Genomic DNA, 27128 nt, shown 5'->3' with positions numbered 1-27128 from the left:
TGTCTACAGAGTCATGGTCATCAAATGTTACAAAAGCAAAACCTCTCTTTTTGCCACTGCCCCGGTCAGTCATGATCTCGATCACTTCAATTTTCCCATACTGTTCAAAATAATCTCTTAGATGATGTTCTTCAGTGTCTTCTTTAATGCCACCAACAAAAATCTTTTTCACAGTTAAGTGGGCACCAGGTCTTTGAGATTCTTCTCTTGAGACAGCCCTCTTTGGTTCCACAACTCTCCCATCCACCTTGTGTGGCCTTGCGTTCATGGCTGCATCCACCTCCTCCACAGTGGCATACGTGACAAAGCCAAAGCCTCTGGAGCGCTTGGTGTTTGGATCTCTCATTACCACACAGTCTGTAAGCGTTCCCCATTGCTCAAAATGGCTCCTCAAACTCTCATTGGTTGTTTCAAAGCTCAAACCTCCGATGAAGAGCTTCCGCAGCTGTTCAGGCTCTTTGGGAGACTCTGACTTAGACATGACGGCGGTGGGAGGGGAGACTTTAACGATGCTTACTCAGCGGCATCCACGGGCAGAAAGGCTATTGTTTCTTTTTTTAAGTTTTATTTATTTAAGTAATCTCTACACCCAACATGGGGCTCGAACTCACGACCCCGAGATCAAGAGTCGCTTGCTCTTCTGACCAAGCCAGCCAGGTGCCCCCGTATTGTTTCTTTTGATTAAACCCTGGAAGTGGAATTGCTGAGTCAAAGGAAATGAGATTTTTAAATCTTTTAATAATGTAGTCAAATCGCTTCCCTAGAGGCTTTACCAATTTACAGGTCTGCTGGTAATTAGGACGCTGCCGGTTCCCCACAGCATCTCCTTCACTGGGTGTCACCATCAGTGTGAATGGGCACCAATCTAATAAGCAGACAATACTTACCTTTCCTCCGTTTTAATTTGTTTCTGTGAGTACTGGTGAGCTGGAAATTTTTTTCATGTATATGTATGAATTATATTTCTACAAATTGCAATATTCATGTTTTTTGTTTATTTTTCTCTTCAACTGTTTATCTTTTTGATTTCTAGGGGTTCCATAAATATTTAACGCTTTGTCTTTTATATATGTTGCCCTATTTGTTGTAATGTTCCTCTAATTTGTTATTCTGCTTACTTTTGTTGTTTCATTGAGCAGAAACATTGTGTTTAAATGTAATAAAATGTTTTTTTTTTAAATTTATTTATTTGTCAGAGACAGAGAGAGAGAAAGCGTAGCAGGGGAAGCAGCAGGCAGAGGGAGAAGCAGGCTCCCCACTGAGCAGGGAGCCCGATGTGGGACTCGATCCCAGAACTCTGGGATCATGACCTGAGCCGAAGGCAGAGGCTTAACCAGCTGAGCCACCCGGGCATCCCTGTAATAAAATGTTTTGTTCATGCTTTCTGCCTTTAGTTTAGTGTCCATAAAGTCCTTCCTCAACCCTGGGTTACATAAATATTGGAATTTGTATAAATATTCATATTTACTTTCCTTTTCTATCTTTAAATACTTAACTAATCAGGATTTTTTCATGTAAGATGTGAGTTGGGAATCTACCTTTTTAGTTTCCAATCATTAAAGAAAAAAGTTAAAAAAAATTTTTTTTTCTGAAAGCAAAAATCAGGATCCTGCCCCACCCCAGCCCCCCATCCAGCAAAGAATTTTTATGCAGTTTGTGTAGGGAGGCAGTCTCAGAGATTTGATTTAGAAATATTGGAATTTCTGAGGATTTTGATATTATTATACATGGTCAAAAGAATCCAATGTATGAGAAAATTAAGGTCATAAAATATTGCCCATGGTTTACGTGATTGCAATTTGCATTTCATCAACTCACAGTTATCTTTTCTTCTTTGAAACATTAATTCATGTTGAAATGACTTTTCAGGTGGATGATGGCTCTAATCTTTGTATATTCATAGGTTCCTTTCTACACAGAATGCCCAAAATAGCCCATTCTCTTGACTACGGTAGTGGAAATCAGAACAAGACCAAAGATTATAGAGTGTTGACCCATAGTACTAAAGCAAAGCCTCAAAATGACTCAAGAAATCTTAGAAAATAAAGTGCTGCAGTCCCTGGCATTTATCATTTTGGCAGCAAGATAAACATTTCTAAACTTTTAGAAATAATTTAAGCGCTTAATAGAAGTGTATGTGTGTGTGTGTATAGGTATATATATCTGTGTGTGTATATAAATAGAGATATATTTATATATATATGTATATATAAAACACACTCTGGAGCTTGATTTGTTTTTCCTGAGAAAAAGCACTGCCCTGTTCTGCCTGTTTAGGAGAAAATCAGAGAGGCATCTGGTAATGGGACTGTTTGTATGTGCATGGCCTAGAGGGGCTGTGTTGTCCCCATTAGTGTGTACCATTGGCTCCTACTAAATGCTGTTTGCAAGAGTCTGAGGTGTGGTTTGGTGGCTTTCAGGCCACCCAGAATGCCATGTGTATCTGTTTGATAAATTCTGTGGTTTGTCTGTTCTGTGTTTTTGCCAACTTGTTGAAAAAAAAAAAACAAGCAAACAATGATATGTTAAATATTTATAATTTTACATGAATTTATGGAGAATTTAAGTGTAATTGCATTCCTGAAAGAACAAAAAGTTTTCCTGGGGAGTTTTTTGAGGTGATTTGAGCTTTTTTTTAATTCGGGGCTCGATCTCAAAACCGTGAGATCAAGACCTGAGCTGAGACCGAGAGTTGGACACTCAATTGACTGAGCCACCCAGGCGCCCCTGATTTGGTCTTTTTTTAAGGATATAAATATTAACCATGAAAATGAACATAAGACTCTGTAAATGCATTTTGTTTCAGCAGGCTAAGCAATAGTTTTTCAAAAAGCAAAGCTATAACTGGCTGTTCTGCATATCAGAGATCAATAAAAGAAGGATTATTGGAAGTCATCCTTTTTATAATTATGGCACAGGTTTTCTGATATTGTCCAAGTATACGTATTAACCCTTAAATCTTTATAGTTCAGGCTTTCCAGCTTCAGCTGGATTTAGGGCTGGGTAGGTCTTTGTTGCAGGGGGCTGGCCTTTGTGCAGGATATTCAGCCACATTCCTGGTTTATACTCCTTAGATGAAAGTAGTACTCCCCCCACAAGCATGACAATTAAAAAATGTCCCCGTAAACACTGGAAAGTATCCCCTGGGAGGCATATAATCCCTGGTTGAGAACCGCTGGTGTCATCAATGCAGAGAAGGTCAGATTGGTCAGATCAGGATTTATGTTTGACTTTTCTGCGGTCTACTCTCAAGTCAGGTAGTTGTCTTCAGGGCAATAATAGGCTACTGGAAGAAACCCTTTACCTGGACTGCAGTGGAAATACAATTAAATTTCATAGCACTGAAAGTCACTAACTAAATTTGTTAGATTGAAAATAAAATCAGTGAACTGAAACCTGAGGATAGGCTTGAAAATCTGGGAGGTTATTTTCTAGAAAGACTGATGAAGACTGATGTAGATCTCAGTTGATTCCAGGCAAAGGGCAGGAATCATATGGCACTTCTATGGTAAATCAGTTATGGTTGTTAAATTTAGTTATTTGCTGCGCTAATGACATAAATCAAAGAACAGGATGCTTCTTTCCTAAAATAGCTTCCTGCCCTTCTAGGCTGTGCTGGCTATGCAAGATTTGCTGGCCTTCTGTGGACAGTTGACCTATTCAGATGAAACACCCACCTGCTGTGGAAAATCTGGAAAATCAACCAAAGCCTGTAACAAAACCCTTACCTGACTATGTATTTTAAAGACTACAAGTTATACACTTGACTAGAAATTAGTGGCGTGTATTTTCCTCTCATATGGTTCAATTTCCACTGTTGCTGATTTTTAAAGATGCTTCCTTTTTATTAACACTGGCAGCACAGGTCAAACAAAAGACAAAAAGCCACAGACTAAGTCTCTAGCAGAGAATGTTGCAGTTGCATTAATTTGGGGGTAATGGGTTACAATTTTATGTTGAAAATTTTTATAGTGCAATAGAAATTACTTTATGAAAAATAGGTCTGAAAGGTGGCAATTGATGTGTAATTTGATATTCCATATATATATATTTTTTAAAGATTTTATTTATTTATTTATTATTTGAGAGAGAGAGGGTGAGAGACAGAGAGCACGAGAGGGGAGAGGATCAGAGGGAGAAGCAGACCCCCCATTGAGCAGGGAGCCCGATGCGGGACTCGATCCAGGGACTCCAGGATCATGACCTGAGCCGAAGGCAGTCGCTTAACCAACTGAGCCACCCAGGCGCCCTGATATTCCATATTAAAATTTAGTTGTCTTACATAATTTTTAGTACTGCTTTCAACCATAACTGCCTATATAATGTACTTGTGTTAATTCATTGTTAAATATATTTTTACTAATTACTTAACTGGAGTGAATTATAAATCCCGTGCCAAAAACATTGCTTTGCTTATATTGTACAAGTAATTAGTCATATTTGGATCTGTTTTTAAAAAAACATTTTGATGATTTGAAAAAGCTTTCAGATAATTAGATTAGGACGAACTGTTTCTATACTGTATCAAATGCCCTTTAATGCATTTTTAAAGGACTATAAAATAATAATTAGAACTTAGAATTATAGTCAACTTTCAGTGATCATTGCTAATAGAGGAAAGAAGAGGTATTATAGAAAACAAACAAACAAAAAAAGCATTTGGAAAGAAATAAAAGAAGCCTAGCCATCCTCAGTCTCTCTCTGTCCAGCCTTCATGGTTCATCTACAGTAGAAGTTGACCGGCCAGTGGTGGGGGAAGCCACAGATTCAGCAAACTATCCACTTGTGGAAGACGGTGCATTCATGGTTTTGTTTTGTTTTTTTCCTAGCAGTTTTTCATTGGCCCTTGTCCTAAAACCTTTCCATATGAAAGCAGGATATAGGAACCCCCCCTTTTTTTTTTTTTTGTATTTATAGTACAAAGGTAGCAGTTTGATGAAACTGATGTCTGAATCTATCATAACTGATGCCTCCTGGCAACAACCAGAACAGATGTCATTAGGGCCTCTCTTCCCTGTACCTCTTCTTTTGTTAATGCCCCACCCAGACATGAATGCTTTATATCAAGGATTTACATTCTGTTTACTGCTTCCATATTTGTGTGTGAAAAAAAGAGAGATGGCTAACACTGTCTAAAATTAGAGCAGAAGAATTCAGCAATGTGAAGAAAATTGATATAAGTGTTTGAGGGAGGATATTAGTCCTGTCTCTAACTTTCATTCAACTTAAAAAGCTTATTAATAGCTAGCTATAGAGTTTGCCTGAATCATCCGACCTCGTCTCTGTCTAAATATAGACATTTCTAGGAACACTGCAGATCCATGCTTTATGTTTTGGCTTCCTGCAAATCAGCTAATCCTGCAAATGTTGGCAGTCTAATAATTCTCACTGTAGATAGCACCAAGGGTGAACGGGTAATCACATGCTCTTTCTTGTCATGTTTTCTTTCAGGGCCATAGTCTAGGAGCTGTTGGAATTTAGATAGATCCAAACTACTAGTGTTTAGTCTTCTAGAGCTTTTCTAGGTCCATTGATTTAGAAAAAAATAAATCTTTAGTCTGTGAATTTTTCTTTTTAAATGCTTATTTTAGAAAAGTCTGTTGGTTACATTTATTGGGATGTGGCAATAATGAGACTGAAGTCATGGGACTGATCTCTGCTTCTAGCACTTAGCTTGCCAGATTCTGTTATTATATGATACTGCCTATGAAGAAGTGGTCTTCAGGGGCCTGGGGCCAAAGAGAGCAACCTTGCCTTCCACAGCTATTTGTGAATGTCTGTTATGCTGGGCACACACCAGCAAACAAGACCACAAACACATAAATAAATGAGAAAGCTATCAGATAAGTGCATGTTGATTATTAAAATTAGGTGAGGCAATCAAAAGGTGGTTATTTTATTCTTTATTAGAATAAAATCAGTAAAGGTGGATTAGTCCTCAGTGGAACAAAAATGATTGATAGGAGTTACAGAACCTCTGAATAAAGAAGTCCAGGGTCTTGTATTTAGATTGCAGAGAATATTGGGGACAGCTTTCATTGGGGTGATACTTTGTTATTTTCACTCCATCTGTTTCTCTGCAAAGTAACATATTTTAGAAAACCTCAGAACAATGTTTGCTTCCAGACACTGTAGAAGGAGAAGAAACTGAGAGACTGTTACCCTTGTGCAGGGCAGTCGGGGAGCAGAGAGAATATCCAAGCATGTGGGTGGTGGGTGGTACCTGGGACCTTCAGGTCTACAAACAAAAATAAATCATACTGTAGAAACAAAGTTCTGTAACTGAGACAGTGGTGCTCAAAACCCTATTCAAAATGAGAGGGCTTTGAGGGAAACCACGGAGAGTAAAAAAAAGACCCGTTAAATGGTAGTTTAGTGCAAAGTGTCTAGGCAGCAGCTCCCGTCCTCCCTGCCCCCCTCCAGCCTCGGGGGTGACATGTCCCTCGGGCCCCTTGCCTCACCTCCAGATTCTGTCTCTAGACCAGCTTTCCTCTCTCACATCCCGAACCATCCTCCTTTAGGGCCAGCAGCCTCTGTTGGGTTTTCCTCCTTGTCATTTTTATTGCAAGGAAGTTCAGCTCTCTCTTATTGTCTCTCTCCCTACGTCCCTCACGACTACACGTGATCTTGTGTTTGCTTTTACAAGGGCCACAACTAAGTTCCGTGTTGTAAAATTTAGTCCTTTTAAAACAGGCCTTGGTGTGAGGTAGATGGGGGTTTGGATCTTGGCCCTGCTACAAACGAATCAAGTGACATTAGGTAGGTTACTTAACCTCCCTGGGCCTTACATCATAAGATGGGATGCTAACAGCTCCTTTTGTTATAAAGACAGAATATGACACGGTATAAATGTGCATAATAAGCATCTCATTGTGGGTGCAGCACATGGTGCCAGCCCACAGGAAATGCCTCACGAGGGGTAGCGCTGCTCCTACATCTGCACAGAGCCGGGCCGTTCCCTCGGCTCCCGACCCTGGGGCCCGTGGTCCTTCTGCTGCTCCCTCCTCCGGCCTTGCACGCTGTGCTCTGCACGTTTGCTTCTGACCCTGCCTGCAGCCTGCAGTCTGCGCTGCTCAGAGGAAGCTGCCAGGCGTCGGCCCTCGGCCTCCTGGTCTTCTCACCACGTGGCTCCCCGCGTGTGCTCATGGTTCTCCAGCTCATCTCTGTTGCCTGTCGCCGTTATCACTGGGATGCCCCATGTCTCTTCCCTCAGAGCGCATGAAAAACCCCATCACCTCTCAACTCCACTGTTGCATTAGCCTCCTAACTGTTCTTTTTCTCTTCTGTATTTGCTTTCCCTGAATGTAGTTGTCACGTAGGCAGAGTGATTTCTGGAAGACAAATCCATTATTCCCTGTTAAGAACCCATCGGCCAAGGCCCTGGCCCAGCAGCATGAGCTAGAACACCTTCCCTGACCCTCAAGACCCCTGTTCCCCTGGCGCCCACCTACTGGGCACGCCGTCCGTGTCAGTCCCCGCGTCACAGGGATGCTCTGATGAGACCAGTGCCGGAAGTGCCGCTAACGCACTGCACGTGCTTTGCCTCAAGCTTTGTGATGTTTGCCTGGCCTGGGATCCCTTTCCTCCTTTCTTTGCTTAGCCCACTTTGCTTAACCTCAGCATGGGCTGCGTCTGCACAAGGCCCTCTGAATCCTGGGCTGAGGCCCCACCTCGTCCCCCACGGCACCCCGCCCACTGCTCAGGCTGTCACTGCGACCCGTTTTGAAATGATTAAGTAAAACTGGACAGGGGCGCCTGGGTGGCTCAGTCGTTAAGCGTCTGCCTTCGGCTTGGGTCATGATCCCAGGGCCCTGGGATGGAGCCCCGCATCGGGCTCCCCGCTCGGCGGGAAGCCTGCTTCTCCCTCTCTCACTCCCCCGCTTGTGCTCCTGCTCTCGCTATCTCTCTCTCTGTCAAATAAATAAAATCTTAAAAAATAAATAAATAAATAAATAAATAAATAAAACTGGACAGAATGGACCAGAAGAGGAAATGCTATTTCACATGTGGGTGTATGAATGTACATAGGGTTGCTGTGTAAACTGCAGGTTTTCTTGAGAGGCATAACAAAAAAGTGTGAAAAGCACAGATTTGCCACGCTCTGCTAAAAATATGTTGGTGTTTCCCCAGGGATTGTAAACCCTTCAAGGGTAAGGACTGTTCTTATCCCCTTAGCTGGCATGTTTAGCGAAGTATGTAGTCACATAAAAAGCTTGTTAAATGGAGTCTGCCACTACTTCTCAAAGAAGCAAGGGTGAGGGGAGATAGTGGAGTACATGAATTCCCGGGATGAAGTATGTGATTGTGTGAGAGGCGGCTTCTCTGAGACCAAGTGCATCACTAACTCTGGGCCCCCGCACTGAAGCTCCGTGTCCCGTGGACCAGTTGAATCCTGTATAGGACGGCTCTGGTGAGGATCTGCTGAGGAGAATGTCGGTGCCCTTGTGCCAATGTGTATGAGAGATTCTGTGATTGTTAGTGGGGGAAGGCAGCTCTCGGTTGCTTTCGGGATGCTGAGCTCCACCACATCAGACCGTGAAGCGGCTTTGCTGCGGCCCGGGTAGCCGAGCAAGGTAAGGGCCCTCAGGTGAAAGGTTCCATATAGACTTCCCTGTGCATTTTTCCAGTGGCAGGCCAGAAAACAACCCCCTGAGGCAGAGGAGTGCGTCCTTCCCTCCCAGGGGCCCACTGATGCCATTCTCAGAAGCAGCCTCAGGGCTGGAGCCTCGGGTGCTCGCGCAGGCCATCCCCACACTTCCCCCCCTTGTCTTCCCTTGCTGCCCTGCTCGTGGACCTGGACCGCGCGCACATGCGCCACTTTTCCCTTCTTCTGGGTTGTTCTGTCCTCTTTTTTTTTTTTTTTAACGATTTTATTTATTTATTTGACAGAGAGAGACCCAGTGAGAGAGGGAACACAAGCAGGGGGAGTGGGAGAGGGAGAAGCAGGCTTCCCGCAGAGCAGAGAGCCTGATGAGGGGCTTGATCCCAGGACCCTGGGATCATGACCTGAGCTGAAGGCAGATGCTTAACCGACTGAGCCACCCAGGTGCCCTGTTCTGTCCTCTTTCCAGGCTCCTTGTCTTTCCAGCTCAGCATTGGTCCTCAGTACTCTTACCGCTTCCTCTCATCTGTCCCGCTGTCTTCTCACTCTGTCTTGTTCCTCCTCTTCCTATTACATGCCTCTCCTCCACAGCCTTGAAGCAAAGAGTAACAGAAACCACCATAAACAAAGCTTGTTGTCAGGTGACTTCCACTTCTTTGGCCACCCCCACTTCATAAAGGGAAAGGAATCTGTGGTGGTGTTATAGACCACATGTTAAAAAATGATCACAGTCTTCGGGGACCATGCCTTGGCTCACCTTTATCTTTGTAGGGCATAGTGTGGTGCCATGCATGGAGTAGCGAACTCAGTAATAGTTTGCCGTCCAGCCAGGGTGAATTACTAAATATTAAGTATGGCGCTGCGATGGCTTTTTGGCGGGCTTGCCCCTAGCATCTCCCCGCTCTCTCTTCTGTGCCCTGATCTGCCTCCTCCTTTCAGATGTTATTATCAGTGCTTCGTTTTATAATCCTGACATAAATGACTTTGACACCAATGACAATCTTGACAGATTTGATATCATCAAAAATACCAGCTGAATAATCTACTTGCACTTCTTAGGTCAGACGCTTCATTTGTGAGAAGTTGGTTCTCTGAGTCTAAATGAGTGATTAACTGGGAGTACAGTTATGGTCTGTGCTGGCTCTGAAGCGCTTCCACTCAGATCGCCCCCCGGGGGCTGCTTTGCATGTAGTCAGAGCCGCCAGAGAGAGGGGACTCCGGGAAGGCTTGAATGCCGGCCGCTCTGGGGAGCCCGGAAGCGCGGGAGGAGGTTGGGCAGCAACGTATAAAGGAAATAGCTTCAAGAAAATCTTTCTAGATTGGCATTATTGTTTTTCTACTTTTACAAACAATGCATATTTACTGTAGAAAAAAATCAGACGTAGAAAGTTTTAAAAAGAAAGTGAAAATCATCCACTTTCTTACTGTCTCCTTGTTACTGTATATTCATCTAGGCTTTTGAATATACATATAATGTGTGTAACATTTTTTAAAGGTTATTCTGAAATGTTATTGTATTACCTGCTTTTTTTAAAAAAAAAAAAACTTCATGTAACACAGATATCTATCCGTGTAATCAGTGTAGTCCGACAGCTTGTTTTAATAGTTGCAAGGTGTTTTATTACAGGGTTTTTCTGTCATTTTTCAAACCAACTACATTTAAGTTGTTTCCATTTTTTTAGTGTTATAAAATAAAGGATATTCTAATTAAAGCCTGTTCTAAGAAGCTTGAGTTGAACAAATAATTTGGTCACCTTTTGAATCCATGCCTACTCCTGTAAAAGCATAGAGCTGAGCTCGAGGATCTCTTGCGTATCATATTGCAGGTTAGTTTTGGTTTGGTTTATGGTTTCTCATGGCTTCAGCGCACAGCTTTTGGTGGCAGAGGTGGTGTCGATGGTGGTTAAGGGCATGACTGCTGCAGTCTGAGTGCTTAGATCCAAATCCCTTTTATTCCACTTATGCCTGCGTGACTTGGGGCAAGTTGTGTAACAATGTTAAGCCTCGGCTTCCTGCTTTGTAAATGGAGATGATAATCCCAACATTCGAGTGTTGTTGTAAGGATTAAATGAAGTAATGCACCTGAAGTGCTGAGTGCGGTGCCTTACATGTAATAAGCCCTCAGTACACGTTCATTGATCTTTCGGCTGTTGTGATTTCTGCACCTGATCCTCTCCTCGCATCAGAAGCCTACCCATTGTTCAGCAGTGAGCTCGGATGGCTCTCTACCTTTCTACTTGGTTGCGCCAAAAACCTTGGAGTCATCCTTGACCGTTAAGGGATGAATTGTGTCTCCCCAGAATTCATACGTGGAGGTCTTAACCCCCTCAGTGCCTCAGAATGTGACTGTATTTGGAGATAGTGTTTTTAAAGAGGTAGTTAAGGTTCAGTGAGGCCATTGGGATGGGCCCTAATCCAACAGGACTGGTGTTCTTATAAGAAGAGGACGCAGAGATACGCAGCTTGCAGAGGAGAAGACACCGTGAAGAGAAAGGCAGAAGATGGCCGTCTACAAGCCAAGGAGAGAAGCCTGAGGAGAAACAGCCCTGTCTACACCTGGATCTCAGCCTTCCAGCTTCCAGGGCTGTGAGAAGAGGAATTTCTGTTGTTGAAGCCATCCAGTTAGCAGAATGTTTGATATTTGTTATATTTGCAGGCTAATACAACACATCTTTTCCTCTTGTACCTGACATTGAATCTGTTAGGAAATCCTCTCAGCTCCCCCTTGGGAATATATCCAGCATCGGATTATTTCTTACCACCTTCCACTGTTATCACCTTGGTCCAAGCCAATATCATCTTTAAACTGGGTGATTACAGCACCCAGAAGATGTGGCCTGAGTCTTATCATGTTACTCTTTTTCTTAAAACACAGCTCCTGTAGAATCGAGACTTACGTCCGTCCTGTGGACCACGAGTCATTATGTGATCTGGCCACTTGTCACCTTTAGCCTTTTCTCCAACGATGTCTTATCTCCATCTGCTCAGCCACCACCACCTCCTTGCTGCTCCTGTACTGGGCACACTGCTGTGCTCATCCCTTCCTTCCAGCTGGAACACTGATCCTGTGGGTATCTGTGGTGCTCAGGCTCATCTCCTTCAGGTCTGTACTCAGGTATCTTCTCAGTCAGCTCTCTCTCGTGGCCTCCCTCTGTCTGTCTCTCTCTCTCTCCCCCACACACAGGACCCTTGTCTTCCCTTTGTTTGGTTTTACTTATTTTTCTTCATGATACTCACCATCTTACAAGCCATGGACTGTGCTTGTATTTTTAAGTAGTATGTTTTTGTTTTTTCATTATACCACAAGGGCTGAAGTTTTTGTCCATCTTATTCACTGTATATCCACAACACTTAGAACATTGTCTGGTATGTATTAGGCACTCCATAAATATTTTTTGAATGAATGAATGTTTTTTTTTGGGGGGGGTTCTTTTCCAATCTCCTACTTTTCCTCTGTGCTCCTATAGCTCTGTGTTTCTTGTGGTTCTTAATATATTCTAGATTTACTATAGTTTGTGTGCTGTCTCTCCCCCTGTAGACTGTAAACTGAGCAGAGAAAAATGCCTCAGTTTTGGATTAGGGTATCTGGTGGTACTCTGTATACACTAAGTGCTCAGTAAACAGTAAGTGACGATGCATGGCTACTAACAGCAGTAGCATTCCCATAGCCATCCCATGCCCCATTCTTTCCCTGTTTGTTCCAGAGCAAATTGGTAGGCCTGAGCTCATGCTCCACTTAATAAATGGAATGGGGGCCTTTGCTAATAGCCTTGCTAATACCCCGCACTGCCCTTCATCCCCTGCAGGCTGATGATACACACCTTCTCTACCGTTCCCTTCTTTCTCCTTCTCTTCTCTCACAAGTGTTCCATTCCTTGTCTTTCTCCCCACCTTCGCTTCAGATCCCTTTTTGGCCAACAGGTAACTGTCCCTGACTAATGAGAACAAGAACAGAGCAGGGCTGGCGTGGAGATGCTAATTGCAGGAGGAACATCAACAACTTGTGGAAGCAGCAAGCTTCTAGTCTAGGTCAAGATCCTTTAAGGCTGACAGGTGGCCTTTGTGGACATAGATTTAAACTGAAGATCGAAAGTTGGCAGAGTCTGGCTAGAAGAGCAGAAAGGGAAAGGGGGTTGAAGCAGAGAGCCCACCTCCTGTCCACCAGTTTTCCCAGCTCCCCAGTGTGCCTGGAGGACCCTTCCAAAGTCCAGCAGAGGAGAGCGTCTAGTCTCCATTCAGTTCACATACTTTCCTTCATGTGCTAGATTGACTAGGTGGATCAAAAGAAAGGTTTAAAAATTATTTTTTATTGAATTTAAATTATTTTCTGTTTGGTTTAATTACTAGCATTCCAGCAGTAGTTTCCCATTTTTAAATGTTGTCCATGCTTGTCATTTCAGCTACATTATGGATTAAATAGGCTCTCCTGGGTTGCTCAGAGATTATAAGCACTGTTTATATTGTAGTTTTTTGTGGGAGAATGAATTTGGAGTTGCAAACAAGTGACTTACATAGAAATGTTTGGAATACAACGTAATGGTGGACGGATTTGTCATAACTGACTTTATTTTTTGTTTTGCTTTAGATTTGGTTTCACATTTTGTTTTTCTAGGCTATAAGTGGAATCCGCCGTGGCCTTTTCCCTTTGATTCTGTAGTTAATCCATGGAGCTAATCAAAAAGTAAAAGCAAGTTGTAAGTCCTATCATAAATAATTTTATTTCAAATTTCCTCTTATCTTATAATATTAAAAAATGATTAGTAGTTCTTTTTCCTCTGCCTTTTAATGAGATAATAATCAGGTAAAACCTTTCTTTTATATTCATTTTCCCACTTAAGATGAGTAAGTGAATAAATACAAGATTAAATGAATGTAACATTATGAATCATTATTATTTTGTATGGGAGCTCAACAAAATTGTTGAAAGAACAGTGAATAAAGATTTTCTTAAACTCTCACCTTTGTGGGATTAGACCACTTACAGGGTGAGCTCCTCAGGAGGAGAGACCATGCCTTTGTCCCTGGAACCACACTCCATAAATAGGGCTGAAGGAATAACTATTTTGAGACAGAAAGCAAGGGCCATCTGCAGAGTCTTTGGGTGGGTACATCTTACCTGTCTGGTATTTTGACACTTTTGAAGGACAATTCATTACATCCATAGGAAAGAAGTGTTTAAAAACAGAATATTGGGGTGCCTGGGTGGCTCAGTCTGTTAAGCATCCGCCTTCAGTTCAGGTCTTGATCCCAGGGTCCTGGGATCAAGCCCCCACATTGGGCTCCTTGCTCAGTGGGAGCCTGCTTCTCCCTTTCCCTGGGTAGCTCCCCTTTCTCATGCTCTCTCTCTCTCAAATAAATAAAAACAGAATATCCTTCTCTTCAATAATTTTGTCTCCAGTTATTTTATTATTCCAAATAATTATAAAAATTCACTCTGAGTCAGAGTGCAAAGTATCTTTGCTACCAAAGTATTCAGTTACTTCAGTGATTGGCAAGATTTAACCATCCTCCCTGCCCCCACCGCTTTCCAGAAAGCCCTTTTATTTCTTTCTCTTTATAAAATTCTAATCAATAAAATAATTGTCGGTCAAGGGTATTTCTCTAGTTACAAAAACTAATTTCTTAAAATTTAGCATTTAAAATAAGGTTAATTTGCAAGTTAATTATGGTTAGTATGATATCAATACTTGTTTCCTGTTCATTATTTTTATAAAATGGCTCGTTTGATTCATTAAGGATTTCTTGTTAGGATGAAGAAAGAAAAACATGTATTTTAATTGTCCTTTCTAATTCTTCCAGCACACTTTTACATAGAATTGGTCAGCTTTAAAAAAAAAAATTCAAGGGGCGCCTGGGTGGCTCAGTTAAGTGTCTGCCTTCAGCTCAGGTCCTGATCGAGCCCTGCATCAGGCTCCCTGCTCAGTGGGAAGCCTGCTTCTCCCTCTCCCACTCCCCCTGCTTGTGTTCCCTCTCTCGCTGTGTTTCTCTCTGTCAAATAAATAAATAAAGTCTTTAAAAAAAAAATTTTGAGTAGTGTCTGGGTGGCTCAGTGGGTTAAGGGTCTGCCTTGGGGTCAGGTCATGATTCCGGGGTTCTGGAATGGAGCCCCCCCCACATCCCTTCGGGCTTCCTGCTCAGCGGGGAGTCTGTTTCTTCCTCTCCCTCTGCCCCCCGCCAACTGATGCTCTCTTTCTTAAAAAAAAAAAAAAAAAAAAATTTAACTTATATATGAACATTCATAGCAGCATTATTCATAATACCCAAAATGTGGGAACAACCCAAATGTCCATTAACTGCTGAATGGATAAATAAAATATGATATATCCGTACCATGGAGTATTGTTGGGCAATAAAAAGAAATGAAATTCTGATACATGCTGCAGCATGGATGAACCTTGAAAGCATTATGCTAAAGTGAGAGAAGCCAGTCACAAAAGGCCACATATTTATAATTCCATTTATATGAAATGTCCAGAGGGCCAAATCTGTGGTAACAGAAAGTAGGTGAGTGGTTGCCTAGGGCTGGGGTGGGGGTTGGAGGGCAATGGGAGTGACTGTTAATGGGTACAGGATTTCTTTTAAGGGTGATGAAAATGTTCCAAAGTTGATTGTGGTAATGGTTGCACACCTCTCTGAATATCCTAAAAGTTACTGAAATCATATATTTTACATAGATGAATTGTATGGTATATGGATTATATCTCAATAGAACTGTTACTAAAGATTTTGTTAGTAATTCATCCACTGATTTAATATAATCAGGAATAGACTTTAGAGGTTTACAGTATGGTCAGTTAGATAAATATAATGTATAGTGAGCAAATGAATTTACTGAGGAAAATTCTCAACATCTCTTTGAAACGCTATTCAGTGAGGGTGAATAAAGAATAAATTTTTCTTCCATAAATTTGAAAATATTATTGTACTTATGTACTAGGGAGCAAACCTCAGAGTTTACATGTACTTAAATTTTCATTTAAGGTCTGGAAGACTGTTTGAAATAATCTGCTATGTTTCATGCAGGAACTTAGACTGTTACTGCTGTTTGCTTTAGAGATGACCTTGCTATGCAGTATCTCCAGGCCATTCGTCATATCATGGTTTGCATAAACCATAAGAGGCAGTTCAGGTAATGCAATAGTTGTGTGAATTTGGGAAATTAAAGTCACTTAATAATTAATTCTGCTTGTATGAAGGGGAAATGAGACATCATTGTGCTGCAGAGAGGTCTCAAGAAAATATTTGTGAAAAAAAAATATTTGGGCTTCCTTTCTTCCCCTTTGAGATGGAAGACACTTTTTTTTTGGCATGGGAGATTTGAAACTGTCTAGTGCTGCCCAGGTGAAGTATACTGTTTAGTGCTGCCCAGGTGAAGTGTATTAGGAATAAAATCCATCTTCAAATAGGCAATATTTATTCTGACACATTTTAAAAGTTATTTTTAATTATTAAATAATTTGTGAGTATGTGTCATTTAAAAAAAAAAATACACACATCACAGATTCTGCTAAAATTCCCTTTGACCACCATCCAGTCCCATTTCTTTTCCAGAGAGGAAGCTACTGTTACTGATTTGGTAGGTATTGTCCATGGGCTTCTAGGTCTTTTTCTCTGTATTTCATATATACACATATGTTCCTATAGAAATACATAGTTTGGATTTGTGGTTTCTTTTTAAAAATCCAGCAACATAATAGTAGCATCCTTTGTTTATTTTTCTGCAACTCAGTTTTTTTCCCTTTAAAAATAGGTCTTGGAGAGCCTTTTATGCCTGTATGTATAAGGTTTTATACCTTTGTTGCATAACATTTATATGCATGTATGATGAATAACACGAATATATCATAATTGATTTAACCATTCCCCTATTGATGGTCATTTAAGCTTTTTCCCCTAATTTTTACTGTTAGGAACAGTTCAGCAGTAAAGTCCCCATATAGGACTCCTTGTGAGCATGCATGTGGGAAGCTTTTCTCTAGGGTAGGAAGCAAGAGACAGAATGGCTGGGTAGAAGGTATGCCTGTTTTCTATTCTGAAAATGCCCAGTTGCCCGCCGAAGGTGCCCACACTTGCTCACACTTGACATCATCAGACTTTATCTGTGGTTCAAAACAAAACAAAACAAAAAAACTCCTTGTTTTAATTTGCATTTGCATTTGCATAAGTATTCTTGAGGTTGAACAGATTTTCATGTTTAATGTCACGTTAATTTCTACTTTTGCAAATTACTCTTGTATATCCTTTATCCATTTTAAAAAATATTGGATTGCTTATCTTTTCTTTATCGATTGACAGACATTCTTTATATATTTCGACTTTGTTTATTGATATCTTTTGTCAGGCAGAAGTTTTAAATTTAGATGTAGTCCAGCGTAATCTTCCTTGGGCTCAGGAGCCCCTCTATGTCTTCCCCATTTTGTTTAATTCTCTGCTGTTGGCACCTTGAATGTCTTGCCTTTTATTTTGCACTCGGCCCCACAAATTATGTTGTTGGTCCTGCTTATATGTTATTTTAGGTTTTAGGTCTTTAATTACTCTGGCATATATTTGTGTGTGACTTGTGTGAAAAAGATTTTACTGCATTTAATTTTGTGCTTTTTGCAAACAGCCAGCTAATTATTTCAACACCACGTGTTGAGCAGTTAATCCTCTTCCTGTGATTTGGAATACTACTTTTATATTTTGAATTTCCTTGTATTCATTGGGCTGTCTCTGGTGTGTGCATTCTGCTCTGTGAATGTGGTCATCTGTTCATGCACTAGTATCATGCTGTTTTAATTACTGTATCTTCACAGTGTTTTTTTGATATCTGGTAGGGCAAGACCTTTGTTCTTTTTAAGATTGCCTCAACTCTCTGCTTTAATTTTTTGTATCAGCATGTCGCTTTCTTGCAAATTCCATTCGGTATTCTGTTAGAGATTATATTAAATTTAAACATTGATTTGTGGAAAAATTAAATCTTTTTAATATTGAGATTTCTATCTAGGGACAAGATACATCTCTTCTTTAGTTACTTTATGTTTTTTCAGTAAAGTTTTATATATTTTTTCTTAACAGTCTTGTATTGTTTTCAAATCATTATTTTGAATGGGATTTATTTCTAAGTTTTTCTGATTGATCATTGCTAATGTATATAAAAGCTAATAATTTTTCTGTTTTGATCTTGTATTTGACCTTGCTGACATCCTTATATATCTAATAGTTTGCCAGTTGGTTCTCTTGGCTCTTCATGTAGACATTTTAAAAATCTGCAAATAATGACATTTTTGTGTCTTTCTTACTAATATGTATGTTTTATATATATATTTTTTCTTGAGATACTGATTTGGCTAGTATAAATCTTATTCTTCAATTGGGATGCTTCTAGCATTTCATCATTAAATTAAAAGCTTACCATTGGTTCCTCATAGTTTCCCTTTTTCAGGTTAAGGAAAATTCTATTTCTGGTTTGTTAAGAGTGTTATCATGAATGTGTTTTGCATTTTATCAAATAATTTTCTCTGCAGTAATTAACACAATCATATGATTTTTCTCTTTTAATTTAATATAGTGACTGCCTTCATAGAATTTTCTCTTATAAAAAGCTCTGTTGTATTTCTGGAATAAACTCTGCCTGTTCTTGATAAATTGATTAGCAGGTATTTTTATTAAGGGCTTTTGAATCTCTGTTCATAAGTGTGAATGATCTATGTTTTTTCTTTTTTGATGTTGTTATTGTCTGGTTTGAGTATCAGGGTCATGCTAAACCATACAATGCACGAAATCACTTTCGCCCATCCCCTGAATTAATGATTCCATCCAGAATGTCAGGAGGGCTGAATTTGAGAAACTTTGTGTTAGACTCTAAAATAAGCTGAGTAGCTTTCTATTTTTTTCCCCTAAGTTCCTGAATGGTTTATATAACATAGCATTTACCTACTCTTTGAAAGTTTGGTGTAATTTACCTAAAATGATCTAAGCCTGGTGTCTTTTAAAGGGCTAGTGCTTTGACTACCTTTTTAGTTTTTTCTAGGATATAGATCTTATAGTTTTCTTCTTCTTGAGCTAATTTTGATAATTACGTTTTCCTGGGGAATTGGCCATTTTGTTTATTTTTTTTTCTAATTTATCCATATTAAATTGATTATATATTATCTACATTTTTAAAATAATGGTTTTATTCTTTTTATTTTTATAATTCATTTTGCCAGAGATTTTCTTTGTCCTTGAAAATTAACATGTTTTGGTTTTATTGATCAACTCTACCATTTTCAGGGTTTCTTTTGTTTCTTGGTTTTTTCATTGATCAGTCTCTTCTTATATCTTTATAAACTGCTCTTTTCCATATGTTTATCTTATTTCTCTTTTTCTAGCATTTTGAATCAAAAGTTTAGCTACTTAGTTTTTATTGTTCTTATTTTCTACATAGGCATTTAGGGCTATAGGTTTTGCTCAGTGCTACTTGTCCAGCAGCACGCAGGCTGTGGCATACAGTGCTCCTCTATGATTCATTTTTTTTTTTTTACAATTGGTGATTTCCATTTTGATTTATTTTTCCTTTAACCTATAAGTTTTTTTGAAATGTGTTTTAAAATTTCTACATGTATAGGGTACTTTTGATCATGCAGATCTGCCAGATTATTTCACCTGCATATTTTTTGTTTGGGGAATGTTTTTGATTACTTTTTGTGAATATACTAAAGACTAACGCTTATTTAATTTTTGTTCAGACGCTCTCCTCTCTAGTTTTCTGTCCTTGATTTGATGGTTTCTGAGAAAAGTATGATGAAAGTGTCTCCACGATTACTGCTTTGTCAATCAAATATGCTGATATTCAAAGTCATAAACAATTTTACAAAAAATAAGAAAGGACACATTTCTGGTTTATTTAAAAAGTTCAGTTCAACCATGGTACCTGTCATATCCTAAGGAAGTAAGGAGTCACCTATTTGGATGGGGCTGTAAAAACCTAAGGACTTGATATTATAAAGATATTGTTTTTTATTTTAAAATACAGAGTGAGTCACGGGAATAAAAGGTACAGCATAGAGAATGTAGTCAGTGGTACTGTAATAGCATTGTATGGGGACAGATGGTAGCTACACTTGAGGTGAGCATAAAGGATAGAGTTGTCCAATCACTGTGTTGTACACCTGAATCTAATGTAACATTTTGTGTTAGCTGTACCCAAATAAAAAACTTTAAAAATAAATAAAATACAGAACCTGCTCTAACCACTTTTAAGAATCTCTCTTACCTAATGGAATACTCAGAGATGCAAAGACGCTTTTCTACATTATTTGTAATAATAAAAAATCAGAGATAAACATCCAGTAGTAACAGTTAAATGAAGAGATATTATGTGATCTTTAAAAATCATGTATTATAGGGGCACGTGGGCGGCTCAGTTGGTCAGGCATCCGACTCTTATTTCAGCTCAGGTCTTGATCTCAGGGTCGTGAGTTCAAGCCCTGTGTTGGGCTCCATCCTGGGCATGGAGCCTACTTTTAAAAAAAAGTATTTAAAAATCATGTATTTAAAAAAGATATATTGTGGGGAAAATTATTGCTGATGTCTTTATTTAACAAAGCAGGATATCAAATAGGATATGGTATGGTTGCATTTTGAGAAAAACAGTATATGTACATTAAATATATGCATAGAGTAAAAGGTTTTTTTAACAGTTATCTCTTGAATTATGGTATAGATAATTTCATTTTGTTCTTTACATTTGGCTATGTTTTCAAAATTTTTGCAGTGATGATTTATTTAATAATGAAATATATATCTTTGGAAACATCTTTTACCAAATAATTTTTTTTGTCTAGGATGAATGTGATCTAAAATCAGGGGAGCACTAACATTTAATATTGGAATATCCAACTATATAAAGGTAGAAGTGCTTTAAATGATTATGACAGATTCAAGCTAAAATATGTTCAATGACATTTAAAGTAAAATAGTATCACGTGGACAAAGAGTAAAAAGATGATACATTTTGTGTTGGAGAGTGCAAGGGAAAATTGGTGATCTTATCTGCTGTTGGTTGTAGTGTTAGGCAGCATGTGATGGGCATGTTCACAATAGCTTTTAAAATTTTGAATATTTATATCCTTTGACCTAGAAAGTTCTCTGCTAGGAATTAAACTGCAGTATTTCTTATAAAAGTACAAAGGATTCCACCTTTGTGAATTTTTATTCTCAAAAAATTGAGAGAAAAAAGTTCTAATATCCATCAGTATGGAACTCGTCAAATAAATTGTGCTGTATCTAAACAAGGGAATATTATACAAGCCTTAAAAAGAAAGGAGAGTTTTATGGATAATAACAGGAAAAAATGTCCAAGATGCATTGTTGAGTGAAACAAGTCACAAAATACCATGTATAGTAGGATCCCATTTTTGTAAAATAGGATGTATGTGTACACATTCACACACATACTATGTACGTGCATTAAAAATATTTTGGAGAAATATATGTGAAATAGTTAACAGTAATTACCAGTGAGCAAAGGACAGAACCTGAGCGACTTCACTTCATGTATTACTATAATTTTCAATTTTTACAATAAACAAGAATTACTTTAAACAAATTTTTATGAAATAAATAAACAAATTTTAATGAAATAAATTTTTAGGTAAAAAAAGGTAAGAAATAGTGCTGCAATCAGATACTATTATGTATGTCCTTTCTGTGTGTGGTAATACCCTAGTGGTGTAATAAGCATGTAAAATAGAATCACTGCTCCTGAGAAGCTTGCCATCTGAAATTCTTTTTTTCACAGGTGTACAAATATTCATATAATTTTTAATTGGTAGTAACGATAATTAATTTGCTAGAAGTCAAATAATTACAATTGAGTAATTCCTTTTTAAAATTTTAAAAACTAAGGTATAATTGGCATATAATATTATGTTAGTTTCAGGTGTACAATGTGATGATTTGATATCTATAGACATTGCAAAATGATCTCACTATAGCAGGTCTAGTTAACATTTGTCAACATAATAACAATTTAATGATTTCTTCCCTCAGTGAACTAGGGCTAATTTAATGGATGTTTATCCTCTGCAGGCCAGATAATCCCAAAATGGATATTTAACTTGTCTGAGAAAGGAATTAGAGGAGTAGAGTTTGTAACATGAGTGCAAACTTTAAAAAAATTCCTATGAAACAATAAAACTTATAATGTTTGCACTGCTGTGTCTTTAATGGTAGATATAGAAGTAAATCTTAGGAGAATTTATTATTTACCATGGGTCGTAAGTATCATAGAGAGTTACAAAGATGCATGCAAATATTTAAGTTTTGAGTTGATTTCTCATTTTCATTTAATGCACCTGATGAACTTTAAAATACCTGTTAATTCATACAGTATTAAGCTGTAATTTCCACTCAATGGCATTTATATTTCTTGAGCAGTTCTATTATCCCTTCTTTAAATGCCTAGCTACCATAAACTCTTAACTGAAAGCCAAGCTTAGAAAAGGATGAGCAATAAACCATTAATTGTAGATAATTAGGAAGCTAGATTTTTAAACAATGTTTATAGAAATGTCGCATCACTCCAGCTCACATACTCCCGTGTTTTCATTCTTCCGTGTTTTATTTCTGGTATCTGAAAATGTACTTTTTGTACAGTAAATGTGGGTACAGTGGTCAAAGTAAAAATGTAATAAAGCAAATTAAAAGTGCAAGCAACAGAAGCAAAAATAATTCCATGTGCAGTTTATTCCCTGAAACTTTGTAGATAGGTGAAGCCATCATTTTCCTTAGAATAATTGGCAGATACTTGAAACGAGTGGTGCCTTGAATGACTGAGCTAAATTCCCGATAAGTAGATCACACAGAGGAAAAATGAAAGCACTGGCCTAAAATAATGATGTCTAATTCTTCTGTATAAAAAGTAAAGTCACTGCAGGTAAAAGCAAGACTTCGCTTTGAAGCACTTTTAAACCCCTGCGTTCGTTTTCGCCTTCCTCTATTCTGTACCTCTGAGCTCTAACCAAGCTGACAATTTTTTTTCAGTAAGTATTTGTTTAAAACACTGTTTGAATGCACATCTGTGTCAGGAGCAATGCTGAAAGCTACGTCTCTGGAACTGTCAGAGGAAGGTTCTGGTTCCCCTTAGCTTTGCTCCTTGTTGGCTGGATACCATAACTACTTAGTAGACCTTGTCCCTGACGCCTTTACCCCTTTATTGGGATTAGGGATCTTTGCATTCTGTTCTCCACTACCAGAACTTAACTTCTACAATTAGCCTCATCAGCACCTTAGACCATCTTCAGCTCTGTATGTATCTTTCCAGCTTCCCATCCAAATGCAGAGAAAGGGGGTCCCAACTTTGCTCCTGTGCTAGCCGCTGCCTGTACCTGATGACGTAACCTTTTCCCACCTCAGCGCTTGCTCCCACCTTCATCCTCACTCTCTCCAGCGTCTTCTGCCTTTCCCTCTGAATTCAACCACACACTTAAGGCTCGCTGTCATAATACTATGTGCCTTTGCACTCCTATTCTCTTTTGCTCCTTTTCACTATGAAACACATTGAAGAAGTGGTTCATGGCCACCATCTCCCGGCTTCTCCAAACGGACTTTCATTTCCACCAGTCTACAGAACAACTTCTTTCTTCAGTGCTGTCCTTGATCTTTCTGTTGCAAAACCCAAAGTCTCTTGTTCGCTATTTCTCACTTTTGCCTTTCCACTATCCTAATGTTGCGGATTATGCCTTTTGTGAGAATTTTTTCTTCTTCTGGCTTTTCTCATATTGTCCATCAAGATTCTTTTCCTACTTGTATAGCAGTTCTTCCCGGCTTGCTTTGCTGGTTACTTTCCTCCTGCTGTCTGAGAGTAGGCATCCATCATGGCTCTGCCCGCAGGTGCATACTCTCCTCAATCAATAAATATTTTCTCCCTTGGAGAGCTCTCATAAGCAGCAGATAGCATGTCTACACTAACAGCTTCTACAGCGTACTCTTAGCCTTGAAGACTTACCTGGCAATCCATACTACATCCCACCCACATTCAGAACATTTTCAGTTAGTTGTCCAACTGTATGGTCCTTTTCAACCTGAAAACTTGTGATTCTTTGGGAGAAAAGAAAGTCATTTTCTCCTTAAAGCTAGCTAATGCACAGAAATTATTTGTTTCATCAAAGCACCATCATTATTCTGATCTCTGTAAGTGGTGCCACCTTTTCTAGTGATTTAGCTGAGAAATCTAGAAGTCTCTTCTTAAGTCAACCCACGCTGTTTCCTCAGCGGCGTCATGTGCTGATTTAGGTCAGTTCAGCCCTGCTCAGTGCCACCACCCGGGTCCCGCTCACCTTGCCTTGCCTCTGACCTCTGGGCCATCGAGCCTAAGACTGCTCTGTGACCACCAGTGTAGCAAGCCACCAATCTTCCAGCCATCCCTTACTTGTTTTGACATTGGTTTTAAATGTCCTGGACCTGACTCTCAGGACCCTTGGGAGTTTGCCTTTCCGTCTGTGTCCCGCTTCCTTCCTCCCGCCCACATGCCACTGAGTCAGCTGCATTCTCTGTCTGTGCCTTCTGTCACATGTCTCCTTGTCGGGATTGCCTGCTTCACTCCGCTCCAAGTCTGACCTCGCTTTCAAGGACCGCAACATCTCTCCGAATCTACATCTCAAGGTAGTACCTTCAGCTGAGTAGTGTTCCTTTCTGTCTTGTTTGTGGATAAGTAAGCAGTCCCCTGGACATAAACCTCACCTTCCCTCAGAAGCCCTTCTTGAATCCCTTCCATTTTCTATCATTTCTTCAAACATATTTTAGTCTTATTTTCCTGAAGGTATTTAAAGCTTCTTAAGGGTGACAATATATCTCATCCCCTTCTTTGTCCCCTCTGTTGACCGTTGTTACACAGAGGATAATTTCAGTAACTACTTACTTATTGATTAAATGCTGGGCATTACAGTGTGAATACTTAACAGGTTAAGGAAACTTAAAAAAGATTTCAAATAATCCAAACATCTATGTTCCACAAAATACCAAAAGTTCCTGTTAACAGGTAACATGCCAGGGCCTAACATTCTTGGAATTAAAAAAAACCACAAAAATATTTTCTAGCTGAAATACTTGCAATTAAAATGTGTCTTCTTGTTTCAGTGGAGATGGAGAGTCTGCCACTTTGCTTAAGATAGCCTTCTAACATTCAAAACATAAGACCCCCCTCATGCTAGAGTCCCAGAAGTCAGTGCTAGAATGGCTTACAGATGGTCTTGGCAGAACTTTCACTTTGCACAGCTGAAGCCAACAGAAATTGGGGACCGGTTATACCACTGGTAGATGTCGAGGCTGTGACTGGATGCTGGTGTTCTTACCTCAAATCCACAGACCTTTCCACTGCACGCTTGCATATATTTTATTCACACATTTTTTCATTCAGCACACACTTAGTGAGCACCTACTGTGTGTCGGGCCATGCTGGACAATGATATATAATAAAAAATAAGATACAGTCCCCGCTCTCCAAGAACATAATCTATTAGAGGAGACAGACAAGTACATGTAAAGTAGAAACGCAGTGGAACATGAGGTGGAGGAAATTTTTTTTGGTTTATGTTGTTTTAATGTAGAAAGGATTTGAGGAAGTGTAATGCTAAGGGAAACTGCCAATAGCAGGCAAAAGGCTGAAGGTTTGGCTGAAGTTTAACTGATACAGTGATGACCTTTTGAAGGCTGTGTGAAGGAAATAGGGTCCAGCTCCTATTGGGAGGAAGCTGGGACTGATGAGCAAAGTGAATGGCAGTTAGGCAGGAATGATCCGAGATCCATGTGGGTTACGGGCAAGCTCAGGGAGCGTGGAAGCCTGGGGCTAGACAGGAGTGGCAGAGATCACAGGGATAGTAGACATTTCCCTTACATGGCAGTTGATGTGTAAGGAATAGAAAGTTGGTTGAAGGAATGAAGGGGAAGGGATATTAGAGAAGAGATTATTTTAAAATAGATTTATTTTGAAAGCTTATGGTCTGTCGAGTTGTCTTGAAATAGCAGGCTAAGCTAGCAGAGACATGCTGATAAGGTCTGGTCAGAATGAGGCCTCTCTGTCCTTGAATCACAGCAGAACTTAGCTGCTAGCATGCCTCATGACCCAAATGTTTGGTTTCCTGGAATCTCAAACAGTCAGGAGGAGCCCTACCTAGGATCTTTTTCTCCCCCTAGGACCTTTCATGTTTGATTCTTACGCTATTTTAGGTCTTCAGTATTAATAATTCAGAGTCAATTGTTTTTAATAACCTAACTATAAATAATTAGTGAAAAGAATGAAAGTAATGGGGGTACTCATTGATATTTTCATAATCCTTACTCTGCCCTGTGGCATCGCCTACTACTGATAAAACTTGATATTGTAAAAGTTTTGTGCACTATGGTTCACATTTGAAGAGAGCAAAAACAATTAAAGCTGCTTTGAAAATAAAACCAAGAACAACTGACAGGAAAAGGAATTATGAGGACCTTTCCAAGCTGAAAACATTTGGTGAGTAAGAGATTTGAGCATTAGTAATTACAAATAGAGTAATTCATGAATTAATTCACAAACAGATAATAAAATTGTATGTTCTAGCCTATGCCAGCAACCTCTACATACCTGCGTATGGCATTTATGACTCTATGTTCAAGTTATTTGTTTACTAATCATTTCCTTGCTCTTTTGAACTGTGAATTCTTTGAAAGTAGAGTGCAACCTCATTTAACTTGTATTTCTAGCAGGTACTCATAAAAGTACTGAAAACCTTCTCTGATAATAATGCTTCCATACAGAATGTCAAGTCTTAGTTAGAATAACCTATGACTTAGTATTATTAACCCCATCCTGCAAGTGAGTTAACTAAAGCCTGAGAAGTTTAAGCAGCGTTTTTTGTTTTGTTTTTTTTTTAAATATGACATCGCTCCTTAGTGATCAGACAGGAATTTGAACCTAGGTGCTGGGGCTCCAAAGCCCATAATAGGGCAGGAAATGTGTTACTCATTTTTATATTCTTAATACCCAGCAGTGTGCTCAAACATTGTAATTAGTCAATGAAAGTATTTAAAATAAAGAACAAAAAAGTTATACTATTTAAAGTTACCCAGATTTAGTGAATGAATTTTTTTAAATTTAATTTTATTATGTTATGTTAGTCACCATACAATACATTATTAGATTTGATGTAGTGTTCCATGATTCATTGTTCGCGTATAACACCCGGTGCTCCATTCAATACTTGCCCTCCTTAATACCAATCACCAGGCTAACCCATCCCCCCATCCCCCTCCCCTCTAAAACCCTCAGTTTGTTTCTTGGAGTCCATAGTCTCTCATGGTTTGTCTCCCCCTCTGATTCCCCCCCCCTTCATTTTTCCCTTCCTTTTCCTAATGTCCTCCATGTTATTCCTTATGTTCCACAAATAAGTGAAACCATATGATAATTGACTTTCTCTGCTTGACTTATTTCACTTAGCATAATCTCCTCCAGTCCCATCCATGTTGATGTAAAATTTGGGTATTCATCCTTTCTGATGGCTGAGTAATATTCCATTGCATATATGGA

At 39.3% G+C, this 27128-nt stretch overlaps 1 protein-coding gene across 2 annotated transcripts in view; it reads left to right on the top strand.

Annotated features, from left to right (window-relative positions):
• Positions 1-27128, top strand: part of PLCL2 (phospholipase C like 2) — a 173759-nt gene that overhangs the window by 44069 nt on the left and 102562 nt on the right. Inside the window, exon 1 of one of the 2 annotated variants that reach the window (XM_081825986.1) lies at positions 13278-13296. The exons of the other annotated variant lie outside the window; for it this stretch is intronic. The gene's annotated coding sequence lies outside the window, so the exon portion shown is untranslated. Of the gene's footprint in view, positions 1-13277; positions 13297-27128 lie in introns of those variants that run through there. 2 annotated transcript variants of the gene reach the window in all.

Source organism: Leptonychotes weddellii, chromosome 1, assembly GCF_054177405.1.
Source record: "Leptonychotes weddellii isolate Sample4059 chromosome 1, ASM5417740v2, whole genome shotgun sequence".
NCBI lineage: Eukaryota > Metazoa > Chordata > Mammalia > Carnivora > Phocidae > Leptonychotes > Leptonychotes weddellii.
This window is presented reverse-complemented; position numbering and strand designations above follow the sequence as displayed.